Source organism: Lactuca sativa, chromosome 3 (genome assembly GCF_002870075.4).
Source record: "Lactuca sativa cultivar Salinas chromosome 3, Lsat_Salinas_v11, whole genome shotgun sequence".
Taxonomy (NCBI): domain Eukaryota; kingdom Viridiplantae; phylum Streptophyta; class Magnoliopsida; order Asterales; family Asteraceae; genus Lactuca; species Lactuca sativa.
In genome coordinates this window covers 173,295,042-173,319,287 of record NC_056625.2, presented here as the reverse complement: position 1 = coordinate 173,319,287, position 24,246 = coordinate 173,295,042, and the positions used below count along the sequence as shown (strand labels likewise).

The window sequence follows — 24,246 nt, the reverse complement described above, 5'->3', positions numbered from 1 at the left end:
AAGTAGAGCTCTTTCAGCACATACATAAGCATGTGCAACATTCTCAACATAAGTGAAATCATACATGTTTGTTCCATCCCCTATAATGAACTGGTGATCCAAAAATCAACCACAAAATGTAAAAATTAAAATCAATTCCAATTAAATAAAGATTCATTAAACTTATAGCCGAATTTCAGATTACCTTTGATTTCCCTGCCCTTGTTGCAGCAGCTAAAGATGGAACAAGCAACTTATCATTAGGGCCAAAATATTAGTCAGGATGAGATCTTGACACTTTCCCCAATCCACCAGGCCACCACGAAAGAAAAGATTAAGAGAGTGGAAACAAAGTTGAATTAGAAAATAAGAAAAAATATCAAAAAGTGGAAAAACAAAGAAAAAGGGGGGATCTTTATATAAGAAAAATCCATTTCATGTTACTTACTTTGCTTGAAGTTAAAGTAGGACTGTGAAGGAAAAACTTGTCCGTTTGGGGATCAAATGTTGCAGTTGTTTCAAGACCTTGAACATTGGATCCATGACCAAGTTATGTTTGTGCATAACAACCAATAATTTGCATCTTTTGGGCCAATGGCAACCATTTCTGTTTTTGTTCCTCAGTGCCTTGTCCTTCTATGGCCGGGATGAACAATCCCTAGGAAATCATAGAGCACAATCTTTTTGTTAATCATTGAAGATAAAAGTAATCATTTGTATAGTTTCAGAAGGGACATAGATCCATTCCATTGTATGTGCAAAGTTATCACTTGTGGTTGATAAGAAAATGAAAATCTCCAAACAAACATCCATAAGCATGTTCATAACTAAGACTTGGGAGTTGGGAAGGACAAGAAATTACCCAGCGAAGATCAGTATAAGTAGGCTCATCAATATAAAATCGCAACCATTTGGCTTCTTCTTCTGAGATTAACGAAAAGTGCATAGCCAGGTGAAAATGGTGAAAGTGTTATATGAGAAAATAGTCAGCTTTGCTTCATTAAAGTAAAGATTACCAGATAGTCGAAGATTAACAATCAACTTCCATGCATTTGCAGCTTTTTTAAGCGTGTTCTTGAGCATCTCTTTCCTACCAAGCATAGGTCTGGTAAACTTTTCAAAGGCCTGCAAATGACAAGATGTAATATAAATGTATATTTAAAGAAAATTTACAGACTTGACTACTGCTTAGCCTAAGGAGACAAGGTGAATAGATCATTTTTCTTTAAAGGAATATGAATCTATAGAATGCACAATCAATTTTCTACACTTTTTAAAGGGAATCATATAACAGGTAAAAATATCCAGATAACCCCTGAAAATAACAAGCTTAAAACCCTAAATCTCATCTACAAATCAACTTTGCAATTCAACATGAATTGAAGTGAATTTGGACCATACATGGTCATCTACATGTCTATTACGCCTTAGCAGAGTAGCAGACAATGTGAACAGATCATTGTTTTCTTTAAGGGAACACAAATCTGAAGAAAGAATAATCAACTCTCTACACTTAGTTAATGGGAATCATATAATACAAGTAAAAAAACCATATAACCCCTGAAGTCAACACAATTAAGATATATACAGGACATCTCCGTGTGTGCTTAGCCTACGCAGACAAGGTGAAGAGTTCAATTTTCTTTAAAACAACATGAATCCGAAGATTGAAAATAAACTTTCTAGACTTAGTTAAAGGGGATCATATAACACAAGTAAAAACAACCCCTAATAACAACACGATTAAAACCCTAAATCTCATCAACAAATAAACGAATATTGCAATTTTACATAAAGCCTAATTTAAAGTGCAAACAGGGCAAGCAAAAAAGATTCATGGAAAGCATTAAATCTACGAAAGAATACGACCTATGAGGTTCAAGAAAACCCCATCCGTTTACCTTCAATCACCAAAGACCACCACAACTTCATTCTTCTTCCTTCGATCTATCCAAACCCCAAAGGTCCCCCCCTTCGTTCTCAACGACCACTGGAGATGGAGTAGCATCCGGCGAGACCAAGAGGCTCCCACTGTTTTCATCGATTAGACCTCCACCCAAACCTTTCCTCACTCCATTTATTTCATCGAAATCAGACAAGAACCCGACTCGTTTACCCTGATTTCTACCGATGACAGAGTCTAAGAAGCCAAGGAAGGCTCACCGGGAACCGATAATTTCCTCCTCCTCCTCATGAATAGATCGATCGTCCCGATCTACCAGTCGCTACTTTCCCTGCTCCATCGGACTAGTTGAGTCCCCTCCCTACATGTAATCTGCTGGCGACAAGGAAGAACAGCCAAGGAGAATGCCGGAGCACCCCCCCAAGCTGCGGCAGACAAGAGAAGCGTCGCTGCTTCTCCCTTCTCCTTTTGTCAAATCGATCACGCACCAGAGGTGCTTCCCCTTTCTCAATTGATTTTCATCATCGAGCCACCATGGCTGCTTGCGTTCCCATCTTCCTTTCTCAATAGATGAACCACGACCACCGGACCAAAACTCCCGCTACCTTCGTCATTCTAATTCCCCTTTTTCGATTTATTTGTGGGGAATAAGAAACAAACGAGAATCAATATTTGCATTCTAATATTGATACTTGAGAGTATAATACTGAATTAGGGCTTTTTCTGACAATTTCAACATCGAGTGGGAGATATAGTGGTTCCAGTGGGTAGAAGTAAATGAGCCTTGATCGATGTCAATGAATGGGGAAGAATCGATGGCGACGGTCGGAGTGCAAGAGAAAGAAGCAAGCAACACTAGATGTAGGGAGGCGGAGGAAGACCGGAGAAGATTTTTGTGGTCAGAGAACACACCCATAGCTAAAGAGGGGAAACAAGGAAGGAAGGCGGGTTTTCTAATTTTTTTTATTTCCTTTTTCCTGTTGCTAGTTGATGAAGAGCGCGTTTATAAAATTATAAAGCGACATTTCTAGATGGCACGCCTTTAAGATAAGCGCCCTCCGTGTTTTTTTTGTGAGACACTAATTCTAGGCACGCAAAAATGCGCGTCCAAAATTCTTTAAATTTCTAAAGGTCTGACATTCTTTTTAGGGCACGTCCTTTTGCGTATCATTAATCAGTGCGTGTCGTAAAAAGCGTGTCATTAAAGGTCTGTTTTCTAGTAGTACATTGACAATTATGTTAATATGTAAATCGATTCCATGATAATGAACATTTAGTGAAATAAAAGTAAAATGTTAACTATAAGGTGTTAGTAAATGTTTTTATTGGGCTAAATACAAAAAATAGCAATAGGTTTTCATTTATTTTTGTATTAGCATCCTACTTTAGTATCTTTTTAGTTATAGCATTGAACTTGCAATATTTTTCTTATTAAGAATTTAAGGCATTATACTTTGAAAATATATCCAATTATATCAATGTCATTCAAATACAAAATAAATTTCACTACTATAAGTGGTAGATTTTGTCAAAGTAAAATTTCCTAAGAAGAAAAAAGAATCAAAACTACAATGATCTAGTTATAGTTGGATAGAGATTTCCAAATAAAAAACCTTAATAACTAATCAGAAAAACTATAAGTGTCTGCTTAATTTGGATCTAGTTTTAGTCTTTTAGAACACTAAAACTAAGGATAAGCATTTGACCTGATGGAATTGGAGTGAACTGAAAAAAAAAACAGAACCGGAACCTGGGTATTCGGTATGGTTCTCGGTTCCCATTTCCCACTAAATTAGTTCCCAGTTCTTTGATTATCGGCCCGGTTTGGATCAGGTCCAGAACCGTGAAAGGGTACATTTCTTTGTAGAACCAGAACCTGGTTATTCAGTTCAGTTCCTGGTTCTTCATTTCCTACTAAATCGGTTCCTAGTTCTTCTATTTTCAGTTTGTGTTCGGACCGATGCTCATCTCTAACTACAACTATTGAATTGAATGGTTTTCTTAGTTTCTTTACGACGGTACAAAATGATAAAAGTGTTTTTCACGATTAATACATTAAAAACACTCACTATCTAAATAATAAATAAGAATATATTCAGGTATATGGGATTTACATCATAAAAGGCATCAAATTATATAAAATCATACATAGTCTTGATTGGTTTCTTAACATTGACAATAGATGAATCCTTCGGTTGAGCTATTGTGAATGATATATTGAAGAGTATTGATTATGAATAGTTGGTAACCAACCTTGCTTCCAAAATGCTAATAGAGACTCATGATTTATATAAATATGTAAGATTATATATCGTATTATCGCTCTTTTGTTTTGATTTTTCTATAACATTTATCAGCTTATCGTAGCATTCACAAATTTTTTTTTATACATAAGAACATTTTTTATTTAGGGACAATTTTTATTTTTCATACAAGACCCTTAAAATCAATGGGATGCCTACGTGGCACTTCTCCCACCTGAGGCAAATACCTTTAATTATAGGGGTTGATAGGTTTTTGGTCGCCCGCTACGACTCCCTTCTTGTGCAAAGATCTATGAGGAGGTCTCCCTTTCGACGATATGCTAAGACAACAAAGTATATTGAATACCCTTTTTCTTACCAATCCCTAGGTTAAACCAAGGTTGTAGAGCTCGCTACTCGGGGAGTACTTGAATTTGGTAATTCATGTGGATTTATTTTTAGGGAAATTATATATGTCAAAATCATAAGTTAAAATCTATATTGATTGAAAAATATATAAATACACAAAACTGAAAAACAAACAATGGTTTCACTTTATGAATAATTACTTAAAATTTAAGACATGTATATATATATATATATATATGTGTGTGTGTGTGTGTGTGTTATTAATCACATGTGTATGTTAAATAATAAACTATTAAGTACATTATACATATTAATCACCGAGTTGACCGAGTTTTACAACACTGCTTGCTTCAGTAAAGAGTCGATCGAGGAGTACTCGGATTTTGTAACTCGCCTCGGTAACAGTGCCGAATAGGGAGTACTCAGCCGAGTAATTGACCAGCTCGACGAGTTTTACAAGATTGGTTGAAACTCCTCAAGACTTAAAAATTAAACCTCCTGCATTAAAAAGTAAATATGTTGCTCAATAGCCGGTAACAAACTTTCAACTTTGTTGCTTAATAGCAGGAGCTATTTTAATGAGGGATAGTGACTTGAAAGGGTAACGAACTTTCAACTTTGTTCACATTTAGTCAATGAACTTTTTTTCATGCTTGATTTACCCTGAATTGTTTGAAATTGTTCACATTTTACCCTTATGACCAAAATATGAACAATTTCAAATAATTCAGGAATAAATCAAACACGAAAAAAAGTTTAATGAATAAATATGAACAAAGTTGAAAGTCTATTACTCTTTCAAGTCAATAACCATTTTAACGAATAAGTGGATTTAACTTAATGAATGTCAAGTCCTAAAGTAATCTTTTACGATTATATTTATTGTTGAAATGATAGAAAAAATCAACTTATAAATGATAACTAGCAATTTAGGACAACTTCTTAAACCTTTTAAGGGTATATACCAATTTAGTTTTAAGTTTAATGTAATGTAGTGTTTTGTGATATCATCAAAATAGTTTATAGAAAAAACATCATAAATGGTTCATGTTGTTTCCCAAAATCTAAAGTTTAGTCCACGTGGTTTAAAAACATCATAGATGGTCTATGTGCTTTCAAAACTTTTGATGATTGGTCCTTATTGCTAACTTTGTTTAATTTTTTCCATTAATTGAAGAGCATTTTCGTCATTTCGCTACCACAGGGACCATTTATGATGTTTTGTCTTATTTAAGAAAAGTTAAATATAAAATATAAAGGGTCCCACCCTCTCTCTCTCTCTTAAAAACCTCACCCCAATGCATCCTCTTCCTTTCCCCTTCGTTCATACCTTTCTTCCTTCGGTCCATCATCACCGACCCATATATGTTGCTCAGCTATCAAATCGACATCTAAAACATCAGATTAATGATCTCAAGCTTCCTTAGTCCCTAGGAATTTTAATGGAATCCCTTCGTGTTTACAGATTGTAGCATATGCGCATAAAGTACTAATTATATTTATCATGCTATAAGACGAAAAACTGAAGATAGTTCCAGGTTAGTCCTTGCTTCTGTTCCACAACGAGGTAGACCTTCCTGAAAAAGGGGATCATGATCAACTTTTCCCTACACACAATAACAGGTATTTGACGTTGATTCCACAGTCCAGTCAGATTTAGAAAGTCGCCGGATTCCACCGTGCATTCAGATCTACAAGATCCAGTGTTCAGTTTTTTCACTATATCTCTATGGCATGTTCGACGGAATCAACCATCACCATAATATGTTTACCTGAGATGTAGAAATCAACATTGATCTGGCGGTTTTTGAGCATGGTGGGACTGGGTGTAGTGGGGGAGTGGATTTACCATGGTGACTTCTTCCATTTATGTTGATTCAAATGATAGACCTTTTTTTGTTGGGATTTTGATTTCTTTACATGATTAAAATCTGAAATGCATCCTATTTATTGTATAAAAGATGCTCTAGAGCCATTTATTTCAACATGGAAACATATATGTCATTCTTCGTTGACCCACCTGAAGAATCAAACTCAAGAAAAACTCTCCCATGTTCTGCGATTTGATCCTTTTACATAGACATGTTCTTGTAAGTGGAGAGAGGGACCTTGATTTTCTGGAAGGTGTATATGTGTGTATCACGATTTTTTGGGTCTCAATTGTTACATGGATTTGAGGTTTGAAAGAGGGAAGATGAAGGGTAGTTTGGAGAGAGAGAGAGAGAGAGAGAGAGAGAGAGAGAGAGAGAGAGAGAGAGAGAGAGAGAGAGAGAGAGAGAGAGAGAGAGAGAGAGAGAGGAGTGGGACCCTTTATATATTAAATAATTATTTTTTTTTTTTAAATAAGATAAAACATCATAAATGGTCTCTGTCATAGTGAAATGACGAAAATACCTTCAATTAACGGACAAAACTTAACGGAGTTAGCAATAAGGACCAATCGTTAAAAGTTTAAAAATACAAAGACCATCTATGATGTTTTTAAACTACAGGGACTAAACTTCAGATTTTAAAAAATCATAGAGACCGTTTATGATGTTTTTTTCTAGTTTATAAGTATTCTTTTAAGCGGTTGGTATATATTAAAATCTTTAGTAAAAAACTAGAGAAAGATTACAAAAATGTTGCATGGGGATTAAGATTATAACGTTCCCGAGCTAGTATTTTTATGTTTAATCCAATAATAGTACGTCACAATATCATAAAAATCCACGCTGATTGGGCTTTACCATTTAAAAAATCAAGTTGTTTCGATACTTCCAGATTATTCATAAAATAACAAACACCACCTCATCAAACATCTTTCTAGAAGCAACCTGCAACCCTAGATTACATTTAAATAGGAGCAAGAGACTCACAAACCAAAAAAAAAAAGAGGAAAGGAAATATGAAAAACTGTTTACTTAAAAAAATTAAGATAACTTATTGATAAATTCATAAATTTTGTCAACAAAATTATCAAATATACCGTTTCATCGTTTATGTTAATGTTTTTTATTATATATACAAGACAAAACTATAGAATTAGTCAATATAATTTGTGAAAAATTATAAACATGATCTAAAAAGTTTTCAATTTGCATGAGAGATCCAAAATCAAAGATATTTTTTTTGTAGTTTTGATCCTAATAAACTTGAAAGGACAATTTTGCCATTTTTATTTTTTTCCATCTTATTTTTAATGCTTTAGAAAGTAAAAGTAAATAACAATATAATTAGACCTACCAGTTATCCCTTACTCTCTCTCTCTCTCTCAAATCTTACATAAACACACACATACTTTCGTACACAATATCCTTCCTCCCTTCCATAAATGTTTGTACCGTAATTTCAACCAATCTAAGAAATGATTATTCAATTTTAATAACCGACGACTAAATCTAACTAAATAAACACATATAAAGGCTTTAACCCCATTGTCTTCAAGTTAGAATCTGAATCCGAAATAAGTGGTGTTGTAGGTTATGACCCTCCCAAAAACCTGTGAACAAATAAGAATAAACACACATACTTTCGTACACAATATCCTTCCTCCCTTCGATAAATGTTTGTACCGTATTTTCAATCAATTTAAGAAATGATTATTCAATTTTAATAACCAACGACTAAATCTAACTAAATAAACACATATAAAGGGTTTAACCCCATTGTCTTCGAGTTAGAATCTGAATCCGAAATAAGTGGTGTTGTAGGTTATGGCCCTCCCACAAACCTGTGAACAAATAAGATATAAAGAACATGTAAGTATGTTCTGTTGTACACGAGATATAAAATGGAAGAAAAACAGATGAAGATGAAATATTTTTTGGACTCAAACGCTGCACTCTATTCATACTCAGAAAAACAAAAGCTAGATATAGTTTGTACATATCCAACGGAAATAAGCAAAAAACAACCTAGAACTAAGCTAACTATTATTAGAGAATAGGTTTCTTTGATGACCAAGTTCACCCAGGTACATATACACTTCCAATGACCTGGTCACCCTTTAGTCGAAAAGTTAAGTAAATAAAACAAATACTAAATATTAACCCCTACCCATCAAGATTATCCAACATTCACCCCATAATCTTAATGATCTTATCCCATTTCTCTTGTTATCCGAATCCTTGTGATTTTGTAACATCCTGAAAATTACAAGGAAAAAAAAATTCATTTTTAATTCATCCAGAAACACCAATTATCCTTTTTTCCAATCATTCAAAAGTATTTCAGAATAAAAACAGTTATCAGAGTACAATCTCAAAATCATCAAGTTGCGGAAACATAGGTGGATACGCTGTGATCAAGTCGGGCCCTTCCCCTTCGAACCGGAAGTACCTGAAACCATAACCATAAAACTGTAAGCACAAAACTTAGTGAGTTCCCCCAAATACCACATATCATACATACCATTGGGCCTAGCCCTCACATTAGGCTTAACCCACCATAATAGGCCTAACCCTTATATAATGGGTCCAGCCCGACATACCATGCAAGAGTCACAGAGACAGCTAGCATCGTACATAACATACATTGGACCTAGCCCTTCCTGATCCATGGGTCCAGCCCAATATACAAATAGGCCTAGCCCAACATACTATGTAAGAGTCACAAAGACAACTAGCATAACAGATCCTAGTGGTCCGTCATTGGTGCTTTCGCCCCACGAGTACAGTGAGGAAACTCACCTTACGGTCAGATGAAATAACTGCTACCATACGCCGCTCCAAACACAAACTCTACTGATCACCTTTTCAATAAATAATGACCAAAAGTCAGACAACAGCTCAACATACCCAAAATACCCTTAGGTCAAGTTAGTTAAAATCCTAGTCAAGTCGAAAGTCAAAAAGTCAAAAGTTCAAAAGTCATCCGAGTTGACTCAGCTGAGTACGTCCAACGTACTCATCTTGTACGCTTGGCGTACTCAAGATCCATAATTAGGCCTCTCATCACATACGTGCATCGTACGCCAATGTACGACCAACTTATGTTAGCTAACTTCACTTCTTCTTTTTAAGAGCTTATCCCATTAATTATTTTCGACCAAAGGCTGATCTAGTCCTGAAATAACATCTTAAGTCAAAAAGCTTATAGCTTTATGACTTAACATGGCTAGGAAGTGCTTAATACCAAAAACCCTAACTTCTTAACTCATTAACACATCCTATGTATGGAGGAAAATTGAGGACCAAGATTACATTTTTTTTGGTTCCTAATAGCTTCGTAATGAATAAAGTTTCCAACTTTATCCATTAGAATGGTCCAAAAAACCAAGATCTAGTCTTTAAGTCTCAAAGGGACCAAAAGTGCATCTTTTCCAACTTAATCCATTAAATCCAAGTCTCAATCCTTTAGATCCGAATCAATATGATGTTTAGATGGATAAAGTTTCCAACTTTATCCATAACAAGGTCACAAACTTTCAAGATTTAAACTTTATGCACTAAAGTGACCAAAAGCTCATAACACCCAAGACTAGCTAGATCTATCAAATACATCATCAAGATTCAAACTTTATACCTCTAGAAGAAAGATCAAAGTGAACAAAGTCTAGATCTACAAGCTCCAATGCAACCAACACTTCTCCAATGAGCTCCTTCTTCTCCAACATGCACCAAGAACACTCCAAAGCACTTAAAACACCTTCTTTTTGCTCACAATGTGTAACATCCCAAAATCCAAGACCAAAAATTTCATTTTTGATTAGGTTAATATAAAACCAACAGTATAAAAACAACCATAATAATATCTCATGTCAAAACTAAGTGTCAGTAATCAAAACATATTATCATAAAACCATATCAGAGTAGAATCCCAATAATCTCATGTGTAGAAAACATATTGTGATGCGCTACGATTGAGCCGACTTCTTTCCTTTGAAAGCGAAGTACCTGAAACCAAAACTAAAAACTGTAAGCATGAAGTATAGTGAGTTCCCCCATCATACCACATACCATATAACAAACATACCACCAAACAATTCTAGGGTGCCCGACATACCCTACCAGGCAATTCTAGGGTGCCCGACCTACCCATGTCAAACAATTATGGGGTGCTTGACCTACCATGCCAGGAATTTCTAGGGTGTCTGACCTACGCATGTCAAGCAATTCTGGGGTTCTTGACCTACCCTACGGTTTATCTCAACCAGCTACGGGGACTATTTCACCCCTACCCCTACCACATAACAACATAAAAAAACATATTGTCAGGTATATATGGGGTGCCCGACCTACCCTTTGGTCCTTATGACTGTACTCGGGGACTATTCTCCCTACTACCTACTATCACATAACATCATATCATGCTAGCACATAAACATATCATGTAGTAGCAAGCCTAGATGATTATCACAAAGATAATCATCTATCAAACAACTCTACTAGTGGGCTGATATTGTGGCTTAAGACCCACTTCTACTGGAAGGTAACTCACCTCACCCTGCTGAAGTCCCGCAGACGAAACTCTGGCTGCTGGATGACAGCTTCCCGAACTGTCAATATCAAAAGAACACCCGATTAATATTTGGGTTCCAACACAAAAATCATAAGTCGATGCTTGGGGTAAAGACTGCTTTACCCCTATCTTAGCTTGATTCAACTCAAGGCCCAATCCAAAGGCCCAAAAGTTAAACTATGAATCAAAGCCCAACATATGGCCTAATTTTCCAAATTAGACCCAAACCTTTACATAGTCTTATTCTAAGGCCAACCGTTTAGTCGAGTCCAACATTTGGCATTTCTAATGGCCCAATATATCATAATCATGAAGGCCCAATTATGACCCACCTATGGCCTAATTTTTCAAATTAGGCCCAACCCCTTATATGGGACTTACCCTAAAGTCCATTCATATATTCTTAGTCCATAAAGTTGTTCTTGAATGGCCCATTACTAGCCCAATCACCAAAGCCAAATGGAAAGGCCCAATTCAAGGCCCAAGTGAAATTAGGGTTTCACATAAAATGACAATTAGGGTTAAGTGTTTCTCACTTAACCCACTAAGGACTTAATCCATTAAGTCCATCACTCTACTAGATAAGTCATATAGTGTGATTGGGTGTAATTCACAATTCCATTCCAAAGGTCCAAATGTGGGTCCCTATAAGTCCAAACCAATATATCTAAAATTAGGGTTTTCTAAACCCTAATTAGGGTTTCCAACCCAATAGGCCCAGAAGCTAAGTCCTTAGATCCATTAGGGTTTCATTAGGCCCATTAAGGTTTCACTAGGCCCATTAGGGTTTCACTAGTTGGGCACCACCCATTACCACCTCGGGTAGTGGTGGTCAACGGCAACTCACGGTGGCTGCCACCACCTCATGGTGGTGGTTATGGTTCTAGTCCAATCATCCCAAATGAATCAAAACACAAACAAGGCACACCGCCACCCAACACAGTGGCTAGTGGCGGCAGGAGGCAACAACCACCAACTCACGGTGGTGGTTAAGAGTTTTCTTTTCATTATTCTAGCTAATAGTACAATTTACAATGCTTTAACCCAAATAAACACACATACAACTAGATAAACACACACAACCACCTTAATGGTGTCCGACGGTGACACGTGGTGGCAGCTACCACCTCACGGTGGTGGTGGTGGTGGCCTTTTCTTGGTTTTTCGGCTAGACAAAACACACATACATACACTTTTGATAGTAGTGTACACTCAAGCCACCCACCTGGTGGATCAAGGCGGCGACATCAATGGATTTAGGATGTCAGCCATTACCTCAACGTGGTGGCGGTGGTTTCTTTCGGTTCCTTATCAAGCAGCAACACCCACCGACATGTCCTTGCTCGGAAAACAAACCCAAATCACCCACTTGTGGTGAGCGGCGACGACATCATAAAACGGAGACAATAGCAGCGCTTCCAGTGGTGGCTTCGTCTTCCTCACAGTGGTGGTGCAGCGGAGACATAACTCCGGTCTTCCTAACTCGTACGTCGCGGATCCATGGTGGTTGCCTTCACCAACAACAATAGTTCGCCGGTGGCTTGGTTGGTCGGAGAACGACTGGCTGGATGGTGGCGGCGGCCGGTGGTGGGAGGCATAAGGGTGGCAGATGTCTCTCTCTAGGGTTAGGGTTTGAAGCGGGAAGGGTGACGGGTTATATACCCTGATCCCCCAAACTTACCTCCATAATGACAAGTTTGGCCCCTCCTTTCCCTTTTTATTTCAATCTTAGCCCAAAATTTACTATTTAAACCCTCAACATTAAAATCCATTACAATTTAGGTACAAAATTTACAATTACACCCCAGCTTCCATAATTCCTCTCAAATTCGATCCCTGATTTACCAAACAGCCCCTTAGCCTCCAAAATCTCTTCAAATGAAGTTCCAGAAATTACCATTTAGTCCCTGCCTTCAATATTCCTTACAAATTAAGTCCGAATTTTACACTTAAATCCCCGCCTTCTAAAACTATGACAGTTAACTCCTTAAGACCATCACCTTGCTATATAATTATTAATTTTAGGGCTACAATTCATTCATTAATTTGTTTATTTATTTATTAAATAAACAGGGTGTTACACAAGGCTCAAACTAGGGTTAGGGTTTCAATGGAGGGTATTTGAGAGGTGGAGGCTAAGAATGGAATGTGTTTGGCGAAGTTAAAGAGCTTAAATAGGGCTCAAACTGTCACACCCCAAAACCAAGAACGGCGGAAACGTTCCGGGGTGGAGGACATCATGTACAGTATCATAACAGTGTAAAGTAGTAAACAAGCAACAACATCATCCATTGCATTAAAAGTAAAGTTTTAATACATATATGTTCTTTCATTGTAATAAGACACCAAAATATACAATCAAAATAAAAGACGAGTCTTGTCTGTGCTCCGTCTTCTCAAAACCTGGCCATCGTACCTGTCTACTGGTGACCTGAGAATACAAGTTATTTTGAAAGAGAGTATCAGCTTAAAGCTGGTGAATTCATAAGTATTTAAGTGTCCTTGTCTTGTTTTTGAAAAGCTGTTATGAACGCTATGTAAATCTTTAAATGAAAAGTTGATATAAGTATGGAAAACACTACGAAATCCCTTATTTCCTATTAGTATGAGATGTAGTCTTCTACCAAGACCCGAATGTTTTGTAAGCAAAATGATAGTTTTTCCTTTCTATTGACTAGTACTAAAAGTACTTAGTCTAACTCCTCGTTTATGTGAATAGATCAAAAAATAAAGTAAACAAGAAAAACGTACTAATGTAAGTGTTATCCTTGAGTACCAGGACTAACACGATAACGCAGTAAGCGAAATGTATAACCTAATGAACATCCGAAGATTGTCCAATTGTCCTCTGTAGCAGCAGCAGGGTGGAGGAATGGTTAGTCCTGTAACTGACTCCTAATATAAGTAGTAACCTTAGGCATCCGTAGATGTTCATCACCCACTGGTGCTAACATCTGGGCTCCGGAATGGTTAGTCCCGTCTAGACATCCCCTTGAACTAGGATGGGCAGGAAAATTTACACAGAAGGTACTAATAAATCTTCCTTGTAACTCTAGGTACAAGTATCCATGTAAACATATTCAGGTAAATGTATCTATGTAAACGTACTCATGTATCATGTAAGCCTAGGTAAATGTAACCATGTATCATGTAAGCATATGTAAGTGTATTGGTATAGACTCATGAATGAACTGACTCTTGTGTGATTCCTTGTAATAGGAATAATGTTTTGTATCTCCTAACTATCCCTATGATAGTTAACTGAAAGGTAATTAGTTGTTCAAGTAAGTTTATACACCCTTTCTACACAAGAGTGTGGGAAACTGAATGAAGGATGAAAACTATAACATCAATACATATACATAAGAAACATAAGTGTATAAGTATAGTTTGATTCAAGAAGGTAAAAAAAATGGTTTTGTAAGACATCTAAGAATTTTGAACAATAATTAACAATGACTTGATGTCATTATAATAAACATTTCAAAAGTAATATATTTGAAAACAAAGTATTTTTAAGATACAATTATAAAATACATATGGATGATTTAATAACATGTTGTTTTCTACTTGTATCCCCCCCCATTAAAGCATTTAAAATCATTTAAAACATTGATTTAGGGGTATGAACTCACCTGTAGATGGTGGTTTGGATGAACTGAATGATGTAGGATTGTTAGGTGTCAAGTGAGGACTTGTACACACACTACGATCCTAATGAACATATAATCACACATATATGCACTCAATTAGTCTTAAATTACTAATTAATAACGTTAAGACATCCTAGAACATAATAAACACTTTATATAAGTGTTATAAGCCCTAAGGATTGCATCTAAGTTGTTGTGGGACAAGGCTAGTGAGTTTAGGGTTCCAAAGGACCCCATACTTGAGTTTACTCTCCATATAACCCCACACCAGGAGTTTATGGTCGTAAACCCTTGTGCTTACGGCCGTGAACTCCTAAGCTTGGTGTTATTTTGTGTTTTGAAGTTCTAAATGATTCCTAGAAGTATTCCAACTTGGTGGTTTAATTCTTGGAAGGGTTTAGGGCATAGATACACTCCTTTGAGGAGTTTACGGCCCAAAGGCCAAATCCCTTTGATTTTACTGCCGTAAACTCTTATGGAAGGGTGTTTCTGATGCTTTCAAGTCTCATACACATGTAGGATAGGTTCTAGACTTTTACCTAAAGCAAATGAAGGCCTTAGGCACACTTTGGTGCCTTAATTTGATGTTCACGGCCCAAGCACCCTCTTAGGGCCGTAATCTTATTTTGAGAGAGGTTTTTGAAGTGTTTAAGTCCTTGATTTAAGTGGAAGTAATTCTATGTAAATGTCCAAGGCTTTAGGTGCATTAAAAGCACACTTTGGTCCATGTTTTTGGAGTTCACGGTCCAAGATCTTCTTGGGCCGTGAACACCCAAACTTTGGTGTTTCTTTGTTGTTTTCTTGTCCAATTACACCTATATACAAGCCTAAGGTAGTAACATATCACGGGGGAAAGGCTAGGCATCGTTTCGGGAGTTTACCGCCCAAGAACACCTTGGGGATTAAACTCCTAAATCTAGTTGTTTAGCTATGTAATCTATGTTATGAACACATTATAAGCTATATAACACTACTAGAGAGAGGTACTCACGATTTGGGATGAAAACCCGAAGATCCGTGAGAGAGAAAATGGCTTTTCTCTAGTTGTAAATGTGAATTATGACTGAAATTGGTTCATAAATCTATTTATAGTCCTGAGATTTTTGGCAGAAAATATTTTATTCCCGAAATGATCTCTAATATAATAGAGTGTTGGAATAACATTGTTGCACAAAACCCTAGTGGATCCACTCTCCTGATATTTCTTGAAGTGTAAACCCTGAATTACTCAAACTTATATGAAAAATTCTGAAAATTTACTGTGACTGTTATAACTTCTATTGAAATGATATTGCTTGTACAGAATGGAAATTTCGGGTTGTCAGATCATCCCCCCGTTAGAAGGAATTTCGTCCCGAAATTAGAATTTAAGCAATTAAGAAGTTACAAATAACTAAGCGAAAAGATGAGGGTATTTTAGTTTCATCTGATCCTCTCGTTCCCAAGTGAATTCAGGTCCACGTTTTGCGTTCCAGCGAACCTTCACTATCGGGATACGGATCTGCTTTGTTTTCTTGACCTCTCGGTCCATGATCTCTATTGGCTCCTCTACGAAGTTGAGGCTCACGTGGATCTCGATCTCGTCGAGTGGAATAATAAGAGTCTCTTCGGACAGGCACTTTTTTAAGTTCGAGACGTGGAAGGTAGGATGTACGTTACTGAGTTCGTGTGGTAGGTTGAGTTTGTAAGCTACAGGGCCAATTCTTGCAAGAATCTCGAAAGGCCCTATGTATCTTGGATTGAGCTTCCCACGCTTTCCAAAGCGTATTAAGCCCTTCCAGGGTGAGACCTTCAGTAAGACTCGGTCGCCCACCTGGAATTCCAACGGTTTCCTTCGCTTGTCAGTATAGCTTTTCTGTCGGTCTCTAGAGGCTTTCAATCGTTCACGAATTTGAACGATCTTCTCTGTCGTTTCCCAAATGATATCCGGACCCATGAGAGTGCTCTCGGGAACTTGTCCCTTAGCTAACTGGGTATCACCCACCTTATCCCAGCATAGAGGCGATCTGCATTTTCGGCCATAGAGGGCCTCGAATGGAGCTGCCTTTATGCTCGTGTGATACTGTTGTTGTAGGAAAATTCGACGAGGGGTAAATGGGTATCCCAAGCTTTTCCAAAGTCAATCACACAGGCACGCAACATATCTTCTAAGGTCTGCATAGTCCTCTCACTTTTCCCGTCGGTCTGTGGATGGTAGGCCGTACTCATGTCCAGCCTAGTTCCTAGAGAACTTTGTAACGACTGCCAGAACCTCGAAGTGAATCTACTATCTCTATCTGAGATAATGGATATAGGAACACCGTGCAGTCTTACAATCTCCCTAATGTATGTTCGTGTAAGTTTCTCCATGTTGTCTGTTTCTTTGATTGGCAAGAAGTGTGCAGACTTGGTCAGTCTATCGACGATGACCCATATGGAATCAAGTCCACCCGTCGTCTTGGGCAACTTGGTTAAGAAGTCAATACTGATCCGCTCCCACTTCCATTATGGTATCTCCGGTTGTTGTAGAAGACCAGAGGGTTTCTGGTATTCGACCTTCACCTTCACGCAAGTAAGGCAGTTACTTACGAAGGTAGCAATATCTGATTTCATGTTAGGCCACTAGTATAACTTTTTAAGATCCAGATACATCTAATCTGAACCCGGGTGGACGGAATAACGAGTGTTGTGAGCTTCGGTCATGACCAAGTCTCTGAAGCCACCGTGTTTCGGTGTCCAGATCTGATCCATGAGGTATAAGGCTCCGCCACCCTTGACTTCCAAGTTCTTATCCATCCCTCTAAGGGATTCACCAGCCACGTTTTCAGGTTTCAAAGCGTTGAGCTGAGCCTCCTTAATTTGCGTGGACAAGTGTGAATGGATAGTTAGTGTCAAAGATTTGACTCTACGACCAGTATATTCTTTCCGACTCAGGGCGTTGGCTACTATATTGGCTTTACCCGGATGATAACGAATTTCGCACTCGTAATCACTAAGTAGCTCTACCCACCGTCGTTGTCTCATGTTGAGCTCTTTCTGGTCAAAGATGTGTTGTAGACTCTTGTGGTCTGTAAAGATCGTGCTTTTTGTACCATACTGGTAGTGTCTCCAGATCTTCAGAGCAAATACGACTGCTCCTAGTTCAAGATCATGGGTGGTGTAGTTAGCCTCATGTGTCTTCAGCTGTCTCGAGGCATAGGCTATGACTTTACCTCGCTGCATCAGAACACATCCGATTCCTTGATTGGATGCATCGCAATAGACAACGAAGTCTTCTATCCCTTCGGGGAGGGATAGTATCGGTGCGGTGCACAAGGCTCGTTTGAGCGTTTGGAACGCTCTTTCCTGTTTCTCTTCCCTTTCTGGGTCAGGGTTGTAAGAGGTTTTGCTATGCTGGAGAAGTTCTGAATGAACCTGCGATAGTAGCCAGCGAGACCTAGAAATTGACGAATTTCTGTAGGTGTCTTCGGTGCTGACCAGTTCTCAATGGCCTTGATTTTGGAAGGGTCCACGTGTATTCCCTCTTCGCTAACAACATGGCCCAAAAATTCGACTCGTCGAATCCAAAATTCACACTTGGAGAACTTCGCATAGAGCTTCTCTGCTCGCAATTTTTCTAAGACTCTACAGAGATGTTGACTATGTTCCTCCTTACTTCGAGAGTAGATAAGTATGTCATCTATGAAGACAATGACGAACTGATCCAAGTAAGGACGACACACCCTATTCATCAGATCCATGAATACTGCGGGCGCATTGGTTAATCCGAACGGCATCACCACAAACTCATAGTGCCCATAACGAGTTCGGAAGGCTATCTTGGGAACATCCTCCTCTAACACTCGTAGTTGGTGATATCCAGATCGTAGATCTATCTTCGAGAAGTAGTTGGCTCCTTGAAGTTGATCAAATAAATCGTCAATGCGGGGCAAAGGATAACGATTTTTAATGGTAAGTTTGTTGAGTTCTCTATAGTCGATGCACATGCGAAACGATCCATCTTTCTTCTTGACGAACAAGACCGGTGCTCCCCATGGTAAGAAGCTTGGCCTAATGAATCCCTTCTTGAGAAGTTCGTTAAGTTGATTGGGAAGTTCCTGCATCTCGGCCGGTGCCAGACGATAAGGAGATTTGGATACGGGGGTAGCTCCTGGCACTAAGTCGATTCTGAACTCGACTTGGCGTTGTGGTGGTAAACCGGGAAGTTCTTTTGGGAAGATGTCAGGAAATTCATGTACTTCTGGGATGTTCTGAATGTCTTTCATTTCTTGACTTGTATCGACGAAGTGTGCGAGGAATGCATGATATTCCTTTCACAAGCACTTCTGGGCTTGAACGCACGAAATGATGTGAAGGCTCGTACTAGGTTTGTCGCCATAGATAACTGAAGTTTCGTTGTTAGGAAGGTTAAGACGAACTGCTTTTTCAAAGAACAAGATGTCGGCACGAAGAAGACTCAACCAATCCATGCTGATGATAACGTCGAAACATTTAATTGGGATTGGCATGAGATCTATCTTGAAAGTATAGCCATCTAAAGTTAAAGTACAACCTACGTATATGCAGTTAGTACTCTCCGTTTTCCCATTAGCCATTTCTACCGTGAATGAATTATCTAACGCACATGGTTTTTGTTTAAGTAGGTGTGAAAATTTGTGACTTACGAAACTTTTCTCTGCTCTACTGTCGAAAAGTATGCAAGCATATGAGTTATCGAGGAGAAACGTACCAGTAACTATCGTAGGATCAGCTACCGCTTCCTCGTGGCCTAGGGCCATAACTCTTCCTACTTGTCTAGCCATCCCCGCTTTCGGGCAGTTCCTCTTGTAGTCGCCCACTTCGTCACAACCGTAGCAAGTTTGGCCCATACCAGCGTTAGGAACTTGGGCGGCCTGAGCTGTTGGAGTCTTGCAGAAACAAATTGTGTGCCCCTTCCTATTGCAGTTAGAGCACTGCATCTCCTTGCAAGGTCCGCGGTGGTGGAAATTACACTTGGTGCACTTCGGGAGAGTTCCAGCATATGTTTTTGCTGGTAACGGGTTCGCAGGGACAACGGAAGTCACTGTGGCAGCATTGATTGCCACAAGTTGTTGTTTCTTGGAGGATTCTTGCGAAGCCCCTCTTTTCCTCTTAGACCACCACTTTTTGTTGTTGTTGACCATTTGTGGTACGGGTGCAGGGATTGTTGGGTTCTGAGGTTTCCTGTGATCTATGAGAGATTGTGCCAGTTCCTTGGCACTATCAAAAGTGATAGGCCTGGAAGCTAACACACTTGACTAGATCTGGGGCGACAGTCCCCAGATATATCTCTCTATCTTCTTGCTCTCGAGAGCAACCATATCAGGGCATAGGTTTGGCAGATCACAGAACCTATTTGTGTAGGTTGTGATGTCGGATCCAAGCATTTGTAGACCCCAGAATTCCTGCTCGAATTTTTGTACTTCACCTCGAGGACAGTACTCTTTCATCAGCATGTCCTTCAATTTTTCCCAGCTGATGGAATACGCCACCACCAAAGTCAGATACTTAACATCGCCGTTCCACCATGTTAATGCTCTGTCAGAGAAGGTACAAGCTGCAAACTTGACCTTGTTGCCCTCCTGGCAAGCGCAGATTTCAAAGACAGATTCCATCTTTTCAATCCATTACCTTAACACCATAACCCCACCAGTACCATTGAAGCTGATGGCTTTGGCGTTCGTGAAGTCCTTATAGGTGCATTCCCGAGGGTGTCCATGGCTTTCGCCGTGGTTCAAGGGAGGTGCACCTGTTCCCGATCCACTAGGGACAGGAGCGTTGATTGCTGACACAGCAGCTGCAACTGCTGCTGTGAAAGCTGCCTAGAACATAGTGGCATCAAAAGGAGTAGGTGGTTGAAGAGGTTGAGGTGGTGGTATCGGTGCTTCGTTGTTTGGGTTACGCCGGGGATTTCTGCGAGGTGGCATCTTTAACTATACGTTTAAAAGATGACGACATGGATAAGAATAAATGAATAATGAATGTGACTCATGGACTAACTCCCCATAGCCCAACAACAAAATGAATAGAATGACTAAATGAAGATGACAACATTTGGATAATAATTTCCATATGATTAGATATCTGTCAATAATGCTGGAATTACAGATGTAACAAGTTCGGGAAAAATGGCTTAGAAGTAGGCCTTACATCGACCAAGATAGGAAAATTTTGACAAAACTATCACTAGATTAAGACCTAACAGGTCTAAGATTTATAAAGATAGGAAATTAGACCAAAGTTTTACATGAAATAGGTTATATCCAAAAGACGAGTCGTCGAGATTCTATCGGCGACGAGAAAGGCTAGCATGAGTTCTTGATCCCGACAGTAGACGTTCTATGTCCCTTATACGCATGTCAGCTCTCACTTGCTGAGCTCGAAATTCTCTAACTTTAGCTTGAGTTTCAGCAAGTTCTCTCTGCAGATTTGCATTGCGGACCAGAGTCCTTTCATGAGCAGACTCTAGTTGGCGAATGTGGACCAGTCTCCAAGACTCGATTGATAGTTGATTGACCCAGTATCGTGTTCCTAGAAATCCTACGAACCATGATGGGTAGGACTCTGTCAGCAGAACCTCCCTCAGTGAGGTTGTAGAAGCTTTTGTCTCCGTTGTAGGGAATGGGTTGACCCTGTTCATGACCCCATGTATTCAAGTTAGTGGCCCACAGGGGTGTGGGTCCTTGAAATGCGGGACGGGGGTTCAGGTTTGGGTGTTGAGCAGCTGGGGGTAGGTTGTTGACTTCAGGCTCCGAGTCAGAACTATTGGAAAAACCCTCAGCATGGTGATCATCCAAAGGGATTGGATGATCATCTTCTGGTTCTTCCTCTAGCCATCCAGCGTTTCCTTGGTTTGGGAAGTACGGATCGCCATGATGAAATCTAGCCATTAAAATCTACGCGAGAAAAGGGATATAAGAAATAACTAATTAGACGAACTAACTAAGATAATTACAGTAAGACCAAATACCCCTATGGTATTTCTTTATGGTTGTGTTGGTAAGTTTTTAGACTTGTTGCCACATCACAACCATTCTTGGGCATATGCTAATCACTCCTCGGACCAGCATAGTTGATCAGGCTATGCCATTCCCAAGACTGACCATATATTCCCAGGCTTACTTGTGATATTCAACAATCGTAATACTTTTGTTCTTGTCATTGTGACACTGATTTTAGTATGAATTCAGGCACATATACTTACTTAAATATTTGATTATTTAAAAGTATAACTCTTAGACAGAGTGTTTTAATCCCTATGTATTTATAGTTAGTATATCTTTTATGGGTTGATATACTATATTCACTATAAAGAATGCTCTGATACCAATCTGTCACACCTCAAAACCAAGAACGGCAGAAATGTTCCGGGGTGGAGGACGTCATGTACAGTATCACAACAGTGTAAAGTAGTAAACAAGCAACAACATCATCCATTGCATTAATTCATAAAATTTCATAGCATCATGTTTTTGTTTCACAAAATAACTCCCAAGATCAAAATACATCAAATCCCATGTGTGTGTGTACGAATCAAGCCAACACCTTCCCACAGTCATCACTGGTACCTGAAACACATAACACTGAACACTGTAAGCATAAGCTTAGTGAGTTCCCCAAAATACCACACTAACACATAATAGCCACTCGAGGCTGTAACTCTGTTGACCCCCTGGTCAATGTGTCTCAGTGGGGCCCTCCAGCCCCAACTCTCTGTGGGCCCTCTGGCCCTAACTCTAGGGACCCGAAAGTCCCAACTCTGTAACTCTAAATCATGCATATCACATATCACAATAAATCACAACACATAAATAACATGCAATCACACTGGCATATAACTCTATAGTACTCTGTCACATAACTCTATTACCACACTAGGTAAAGTATAGTGAGAAGACTCACCTTGGGTATCTCGGTAAATCTCTGACTCGGTAAACGCTGGCCTAGCCTCCCCTAATCATATGAAATAAACACTCTATTTAATATAACTCTCAAAGGCTAGACTATGCTCTCTTATGACACTCTCAGAAGGGTAAAAGACCATTTTACCCCTCTCATAACTCAAAGGCCCCACAATAGACCATACCCTAAAAGTCATCCAAAGGTCAACTCTCCGGGTTACGCTGCGCGTACCAGATGTGTACGCTGAGCGTACCCGGCTGCATCTCAGAATCGGGGAACCCCACCTACTACCCGGCGCGTACTAGGGATTACGCCCGGCGTACTCCCCTGCTTCAGACCTTTAGCTCTTGAGGTCTTAAATAGTTAAGACCTACGTCCATATTTTAGATCTGACCCCATCTAAGCCCCTTAATCCATAAAGTTGATGACTTTAAGCCTTTGCATGGCTGAACAAGTCACCAACTCCTACAATGATCCAACCTTTAACTCTAGAAGGCTTAATACACATGCAAGACTCCAAACTAACATCCAAGGTGGAAACTTTATGGCTCTAAATCACTAATACCACTGAAAAGGGATAGATCTCGGACCATGGAGCACTTTACACTCATAAAGTCTCCACCTTTGGGGTTTTTAGCCCTAAAAAGGGCACATACAACAACAACCAAAAGAAGAGGAAAGTTTTGAACTTTATACCTCCAAGTGTAGCCCTTTTCTCTATAGATCTCAGATCCAAAATGGCACCTCAAGCTTTAGCTTCCAAGAACTCCCTTCCGTCTTCTTCACTAAGTCACTAAAGCACCAAAAAGCTCAAATCAACACTCTCACACACTAAGGATGATGGGGCTCTCTTTTAGGGTTTCACTCACTGATATGGAGGCTGAGAAATGAGCCATAACACCCTTTAAATAGTGCACAAGATGGATTAGGGTTTTTGCACCTAGGCTGGGTATGCCTGGCGTAACTCTAGGTACGCCCAGCGTACCTTGGCGACTCCGCATCCAAATTAAGCGCATGAGTACGCGCAACGTAGCCCTCTGGTACGCCCAACGTACTCATTGGCTACAATCCCACCACTCAAGGACTAAACATGCCCAATCAACAAAGAACAAGGATGAAAGAAATGTACCTGAATCTCGGGGTGTTACAATTCTCCCCCACTAGAACCAGACTTCGCCCTCGAAGTCTCATTCCTCGAACAACTCTGGATGCTGCCCTCGCATCTTCGACTCTGACTCCTAAGTCATCTCGGACCCCTTCCGATGTTGCCACTGAACCAAAACTAAAGGTACTTCCTTGTTCCTCAAAACCTTGATCTTCCGATCTCTGATTGCCACCGGTCTCTCAACATAATTCAGGCTTGCATCCACCTGAATATCCTCCAATGGTACCACTGCCGACTTATCGGCTATACACTTCCGCAATTGGGCCACGTGGAAAGTGTCATGGATCTGAGCTAACTCTGCAGGTAGGTCCAACTGGTAGGCTACCCTTCCTACCCTTGTAATCACCCGAAAAGGACCGATATATCAGGGTCCCAACTTGCCCCTCTTCCTGAATCGGATCACTCCTTTCCAGGGAGAGACCTTCAGGAGAACAAAGTCGCCGACCTAGAACTCGAGCTCGGACCGGCACCTGTCTGCATAACTCTTCTGATGACTCTGAGCGGTCAATAACCTTTGTCGGACCTGCTGTATTTGCTCAGTCATCTGCAACACAATCTCTGTACTACCCATTACACGCTGCACGACCACTCCCT

General features: G+C 39.4%; 1 pseudogene; it reads right to left on the bottom strand.

Moving 5' to 3' along the window:
• Positions 1-253: 253 nt before the first annotated feature.
• On the bottom strand, positions 254-2,798 carry LOC128132861 (putative peroxisomal acyl-coenzyme A oxidase 1.2; annotated as a pseudogene).
• Positions 2,799-24,246: the final 21,448 nt, after the last annotated feature.